Source organism: Camelina sativa, chromosome 7 (assembly GCF_000633955.1).
Source record: "Camelina sativa cultivar DH55 chromosome 7, Cs, whole genome shotgun sequence".
NCBI classification, from domain to species: Eukaryota; Viridiplantae; Streptophyta; class Magnoliopsida; order Brassicales; family Brassicaceae; genus Camelina; species Camelina sativa.
The window spans coordinates 18344884-18352944 of NC_025691.1; the positions used below are offsets into that span (position 1 = coordinate 18344884).

The window sequence follows — 8061 nt, forward strand, 5'->3', positions numbered from 1 at the left end:
CCCCCCCCCCCCCAAACTTAGTTGTGTTATCGTATTCGTACACAAAACTTTAAGTTATGCTTATACCTACATGGATTTGAGAAAAATTTGAATTTCCTACACGAACAACCTAAAATTGGTGAAAACCCACAAATCGATAAATGGCGTTACTTTTCTGTTAACAAATGATGACTAGGATGCTATGTAATATCACGAAACGCTGTTGTTTCAATTATTTGAAATTAAGAAGAAAAAAAAACGGAGACAAAAATATCTCTATTCCATGGATTCGAACCTGGGCACTCTTGTACAGATAACATTACACACAACCAATTGAGCCAATCAACATATTTATCTATCCATCCGAGACGTTTATATATATATATATATATATATTCTGTACTACGTAAAAAAATCTTTTTTGCATTCTCTTCAACATGAGCAATACGACGGACGGACGGAGCTTCTTCATGTGATACCCAAAAATCAGATCAATCCATCAATTGAAAAATCTTTTTTTTCCGTCCTCAACCCAACTTCTTAAGGTTCCGAATCTGCCTAAGGTAAAAGAAATCGATCAAAAGAGAAACTGTTGAATCAAATCAAATTGTAAAAAAAAAAGAAAACTGTTAAAAGGCGAGAAATTGAACAAAGTTTCATATATTCGTACTGAGATCACAGAAAAGACTGGAGAAGAGAAAGAACGAAGAGAAAAGGCTTTTGTTACTTTTAATATATCCCCTTATATGGTCAAGTGTATGGAAGACCCAGGTTCGAGCCTAGATATAGTCATTTTTCTCAGGTTTTTGTGTTTTTTAAAAATTGAAACGACATCTTTTAGATATAGATATATTACGTGGCATCTAAAACTGCAAACGAAGCATCCTAGTCAGCATTTGTTAACGTAACAGTAACACCGTTTATCGATTTGTGGGTTTTCACCAGTTTTGCATTGTTCGTGTAGGAAATTCAAATTTTTGTTAAGTTCATGTAGCTCTAAGCACAACTCAATGTTTTGGGTATGAATACGATAAAGCAACTAAGTTTGTGGGGGAATAGACCGTTTTCCCGGAAAAAAATAAATTGGTCTTTTATATTTTAAAAGACAACCAACCAGAAGTTTCCACGTAGGGTTGCTTCAACCGTTCTTCTGATGCTTAGTTGAGCAACGATTCTCATGTTTTTGGGCTTGTTTTTTCCTTTTTGATTTATTTTTGATCCAGAAACTGTTATAGCAACCCATTAAGTCATGCCACTGGACATGGTCTTATACCCTTTATAACCAGATGGATAACCGAGAAAAATGCAAGGTTTTGATCTTGGAAAATACTTATGCCTATCATGTAAAGGAGTTGATGCAAAACATAAGGAGACTTATTCTTTAACAAAGGTGAAGGCATCCTATTGATCAAGAAGACATCAATCATTACAGAATCACTCCAGTATTTCAAAGGTATATTTGATTGAAACAATAAAGCTCTAGCAATATTTAACAAGTGTTGATGTTTGCATTCTACTACCGAATTTTGTTGAGGTGTATAAGCACATGAAAATTGATGCAACATGCCTTGTTCGTTAACTATATCAGTAAATGCAAGTTCAGGAGCATTATCAGAGCGAATGACTTTAATTTTTGAGTTATATTGAGTAGAAATCATTTTAAGAAAAGTAGGAAAAACTGTAGAAACATCACTTTTATTTCTTAACATATAAAGCCATGTCACACGAGTACAATCATCAACCAAAGTAAGGAAATACCGAAAACCCTCAACAGACTCAGTACCAAAAGGACCCCAAATATCTAAATGAACTAAATCAAAAGGTTGTGAAGCTAAATTGTTATTAGAAACATAGGCTAATCTCTTCTGTTTAGCTAAAGGACATATTTGACATGGTGAACCACTCGGGACTATAGACTTAAGAGAAGGATTTATACTAACTAAACTTTGTAAAACTGCAGAAGATGGGTGTCCAAGTCGATGATGCCACAGAACTCCATCAGATAATGCAGTAGCAGAAAAAGAACAAACAGCAGGAAGAGATGGTGAGAGGGTCTTTGCTTCTGTCTCAAGAATATAGAGATTATTGATGAGTCTACCCCTCCTAACCATCAAGCCCTGAGAAAGTTCCTGAATAAGACAACAATTGGGAAAGAAATGAGCATAACAAAATAAACTTTGAGCCAAACAACTTATGCTAATCAGATTAAATTTAAAATCAGGAACATGTAGAACATTATGTAAAATCAATGTTTTGGTAATGCATATGGTGCATGTGTGTGTGATAGGAACCCGAGTACCATTCGGTAAAGTAACCGTAACACTAGAAGCAGGTACTAATTCTCTAAACATTGCTAAATCAGAACAAACGTGACTAGACACACCACTATCAATAATCCAATCATTAGGTGCAAGAAATTGTTGAAGAGAAGAAAGAACATGTTTTTGAAAAGTAAGAATGTGGTTTTCGATCGTAGATTAGTAGAAGGAAAAAGGATAGTACCAGAAGTGGAAGTGGAAGCCATGAGACCATGTTCAGTAACCGTTGCAGTATTAGAAGTAGCTACAGGCTCTTGAGCTGGTACTTGAGAGTTGTATTGTGATAAAATCTGTTGCAACTGTTGTGGTGTAAAGAGTGGAGTATTAAGAGTATTACCATCAAGCCGAGCAGAAGAAAACATGTCAGAAGGAGCTGCATACGGATAAGGACCAATCGTAGAAGAATAAGGTGCTTGTTTTGCATAAACATTTGCAACAACATTTGCCTTCTGAATAGGATCATAAGGAACCATCAGCATTCGTGGCTGAGTTTGAGGCATCCGAGGTTGCATTTGAGTGGTCTTCATACGAGGGTTGTAAGAAGATTGATTCTGCACCATACCATTACCCTTGTAACCACCAGTCTTGTACCTCGGAGGAAAACCATGAAGCTTATAACATCTCTGTATTGTATGTCCCAAACGTCCACAATGTGTACAAACAGGCTTTTGAGGCCTCATCGTATTATAAGCAGCAACATAAGCATTGTCACCATCATAAGAAGCAGGAGTCGTAGTCTGGAAAGCTACATTATCAACTCGTGTAAGAGGTTTAATAGTCCCATGTCACTCATCTTGTGTTACCATATTGAAAGCTTCTTCGATAGTGGGTGTTGGCTTCAACATCAATATGTGGCGCCTAGATTGCTCATAAGTCTCATTTAACCCCATGAGAAACTTAGTCACTCGACTTCGCTGTTGTAGTTTCTCCCACTTAACAGCCGCATCACACTCACATTTTCCACATGTGCAAACAGGTAATTCTACATAATTCTTGTGTTCTTCCCACAAAGAAACTAAAGATGTGTAGTAAGTAGTAACATCCAGAGATCCTTGCTCAATCTTGCTAAGTCTCTGTTCAATAGCAAAAATTCTAGGTGCATCATCTTGCTTAAACCTAGAGATTATACTCTTCCACATACCCTCTGCAGTAGAAATGTAAAGCAAGCTCTGACCTTTCTTCTTATTTACCGAGTTCATCAACCAAGTACTCACTATGTCGTTACAGCGAGACCAAGTTCCAAAATCTCGATGAGTTTCCAAAGGTTTAGTAATCATACCACTGATAAAAACCATTTTATTGCGCACATTCAACGCCATCAGCATAGATCGCCTCCATGAAGGGAAATCATAAGCTGTCGTAAGCCGATCTGAGACTAGAACAAGTCCAGCATGATCATTACTATTCAGATAATACGGATTCTCATACTGATCCGTTTGAAAACGCGAAGACTCAGTAGATTCACGCAGATTCAAATTGATTGGATTAACCGAAGAAGGAGCTACATAAGATCCCATTCTCAACGAAAGAATAGAAAAATCTCTAGAAATTGCAACAAATTTGATAAAAGAAAAGAGAGATTCGTCACGAAAAAGGTCAATCAAAGGCGAGAAACAAAAAGAAGAATGGAAAACCCAAAGAAAATGCCTACGATAAGCTCAAAAATCGCAACAATAAGAATCCTCACAAGCTGAAGAAAAGAAATTGAACAACTCATCTCTTTCAATTGAACTTCTCACAAGTTTCCCAATGAAAACGATCGAAGCGGAAGACTTAAGAGCAAAGCTCTGATACCATATTAAGAATCCGATTCACCGGAAAACATTTCGGAGAAGAAGAAGAAGAAGAAGAGAACCATCAACGGTTCTAACAAACTCTCTTAACCAGAAAATAATGTGAATATTACAAAGCTTAATCTTATCTGTTAATCCACATCTCCTTATATACTAACATATTAACCAAACTAATTGTACCAGGGTTAACCGGTTGTGAACCAATCAATAACCAATCCTCATGTATCCTAATACTTCCATTGCTCAAGTTGTTGCCACTTTGTGTATTTACGACAGAGAAGGACGAATGGATTGTATCCCTTGGCTTTAGCAGTTCATCCACCTGCACATCAAACACTTGGAGTTGTATTATGTGGTCTATGTGATGTGCTTTCTCATTGGTAGCACAAAGCTCATTCAATAAAAGAATAAAACTGTTATAAAAAGATATGAGAGATTCATCATCAACGCACAATTTGCTTCTCCTGCGTATATATGTTGGTAACTTCTTCAAAACACGCTATAGCCTGCAAATGAGTATAAGAATTTATCAGGTTACATGTCTCCCTAGTAAATACTACTAGCTGATGTCAATAGTAAAAAAATTACTTTGTGGTACTCTGCCTCAAACTGCCGCAACTCGTTTCTCTTTCTTATAATCTAAGCTTCAATCTCCTTCATATTCTCTGTTGTATCCTCATAACTGTTGGCACATAGTGCTTCAGTTGTGTAGGAAGAAGTCCTAAAGTAGTTATCACCGGAAAAGTTACTAGTGACCAGTTAAACTAAGGTCTCACAAAGAGAAGATATATAATAACTAACTCATTACCATAAACTGCAAATATATGTGTGCCAGCTTTCAGTTCCGAAACCTCACAAGGTTGAAGACCTTCCAACCGCTTGAAGAAAGCAGATTCAGGGTCCTTGGCTGCAGCTAACTGAACAATAACCGCAATGTGGTTTTCTTTAATACCTCTGCACATTCTAAGATGTCAGCTAATTATGGAAGGGGAAAAAACATTCAGCACTTGCATACCGCATTGACTGTCGATTCCATACGGTATACTTGAAAATGCAAGAAATACATGCCAGCTGATGTTACATTGCATGTTTCCTCACTTTCTTCCTGCAAGAACAAATAGAAGCATCATGCTTTCACAGGTATTAGGATAATACTATGAACAATATTACTAAGAGAAACATTCTTTGTACCTGTAAGGCCAATCTATAGCCACCACTTGAATCTTGATCAAAATAAAGCAACTGAGAATAGACAGTTTTCGAAGTTAATCACGACATTAATTAGGTCAAAACAGCTTCCAAGTTCCGAGCATACCTTGAATTTGCTTTGTGTTGTTGAAGTTACTCTAACAACAACCCCTGATTCAGCTTGTTGTTCAATTATTATAACTCTAAAAAAATGAGCGCATTGCTTGTCTACCTGATAAGAGATATTATATTAACTTCGGTTCTAATGTACACAAAGAAATAAGAAAGTGGTGTAATCAATAGTGTAAAAGCAGATTCTGCAACAACTCGTTGTGAGGAATAAGTCGTTGTGCCGAGCAGAGCGATGTGGCAACCAGGGAGCTGCATCATATCACAGATGGCTGAGTTGCTGACGTGGTTGCATGTGCTGACGTGGCAAGTCCAAGCGGGATGATATGAGAAGATAAAGCAAAATCGAGAGAGAGAATATTTGGAGAATATCATGTGCGATGGTTAAGGAAAGTGGATTGTGGCAAACAAGATATTGCCTTACGTGAAGATTTGAAGATCTTTTTAGGGTTTAAGGATGATCGAATATAAAAGATCTAGGGGGGCGTCGTAGGTTTTTTTTAATACTTTGAAAAACCTTTTGCAAGAGATTGTAACTTCAAGGCTAACAAAAAGAAAGTCAAGGAGGTGAGTGTTGTTCTCTTAGATCTATACTGGTGAGAGTTTAGATAGAGAAGAGAGGTGTGCTTAGATTTATTCTTGTAAACCGGATAAGAGTTTGATAAGAATAAATAGTAAGAACGTTTACTTGACGTTTTTCCAAGCAGGAAATTGTGGTGTTATTTCTCTATACCTTTACAAATAGGAAGGGGCCTAACTGATGTACCAATAGAACCAATAGGAAGTGATGAGGACATCGAACCACCAAGCCATATTATCCAAGCTCCATATGTGCCAAGCGGACCAATGACTAGGACAAGGAGCAAAAACATAGAGAAGAAGTTCAACATCTTTCTGGAGCATCTGGAACATGAAGGACTGATCCCCCTTGATCAGTTTGAAGCCATTCGCCTAACCTTATCGGAGAGCTCCCAACTAAAGTCCGTCTTCAACGAAATACCTCCGACGATTCAGGACGATCCAGGAGATGATCCATATATCAAATTAAAGCTTTCTGAGTCTAGTTTCCGGAGAACCAACGAGCGTCGAGAGAACTGCTATAAATCTCCAGATATGGACCGAACAATAAACATATGTCCAGTGGACTCTCTAATAAGCAATAAGACTAAATGGGCTTTATTCACCCCTAAACTTGAAGTCCACTTAAGCACGTGTTATTTGGTTCTAGAAGACACCTAGAAGGCTCTCTCACTCGTCCAGAATATCCAGAGATCGAAGAAGAATCATGTCATGAAGTCAAGATATCAAATTTGCCTTAATCGGCACCCGTGATATTCTCCTTTCTACCCAACGTCTCTTTCCTTTATTTTTCTGATTTTGTTCTGGTTTTCCTTGTTTTTCTTTGCAGGATTTATGTGTTTTTCCTTAGAATAAGTTATGAACCTGGCTATATAATGCCTTGAGTTGTAGTTCTTATTTTTCACCTTTTGATCAATAAAATTGCTTGTTTGTGTTTCACAAAAGAAACCTTTGCTCTCTAATTCGTGAGTGTGTCCGAATTCTTGAGTGTTCTAAGAAGTATCAATAGACTTTCACATCTATTGTGGTTCTTGTCAATCCACCATTCATCTCCACCTTATCCGGGTTAGTTAGAGAGGTCCTTAGACCAGCTAATAACTCATCCTTGTTTTGGTTCAAGATCATTTTGTAGCCAAAGCTCATATCAGGAAGGGGCCTAACTGTAACAGTTCCATTCATAGCCTCTTCAAGAACATTGGCAGATACACTAGTCTTGAAAGGTACACCTAAGTTTCTGAATGTTGACAATTATAAGGATGATAGAAGGTTAAATACAGAGGATTTGAAATAGAGTGCTTTCTTGAGAGCTCTGGGAAAAAAATATATATATATGTAAAGTAACTTAACCTGAACAATGCTACAAGCATTGTATTTACAGTCCCAAAGTTAGACAAGTCAATTTCCATGTCCATTTCATTAGCTTCAAGTGCCTATAATATCAATAAAACAACAAATCTTATTATAGCGACAAGAATGCGTTTAAAAAAAAATAGATAAAACAAGTGAGACACTAAGCATACAAAACAAGAATCACCACCTCAAACCCTCCATTATCATATTGTCTTCTTTTTTCAGGGTCAGACAAAATGCGATAGGAAAGTTCAGCTTCATTGAAAAGATTAGAATCTTCAACATTGTTGTTAGCATTCTTGTCCGGATGATACCTGTCCATTGTTTTAAATCCAATATAAGAATAGATTTCATGTTAAAGCATAATCATCCAACAAACAAAGGCATTAACTAGGACAAAACAATAGCACTGAACAAAGGACAAGTTTGAAAGCTTACTTGTGGGACAAGTTTGTGTACGCGGATTTGATTTCCTGATCGTTTGCGTCCTTTGATATAGAAAGCACCTCGTACGGGTCTCGTAGAGCTGACGAACCTTCCACCTTTTTAGCACTCATCGTCTCACTTTTTCTTTTCCTACGAAAAAATGTCTCAAACTCGAAGGAAGCACCAGGGGAACTATAGGATAATATCTTCAATAGAGGAATTGGACGATGAACAAATGAAGCCAGCAACGAGGTTGACGAGAGAAGCAGAAGAAAAAAGATTGTCAACAAGACGAAACT

The 8061-nt window shown here is 37.2% G+C and overlaps 1 pseudogene; it reads right to left on the reverse strand.

The window, feature by feature from the left end:
• The window catches only part of LOC104701460, a 27614-nt pseudogene extending 19721 nt beyond the window's left edge, over window positions 1-7893 (reverse strand).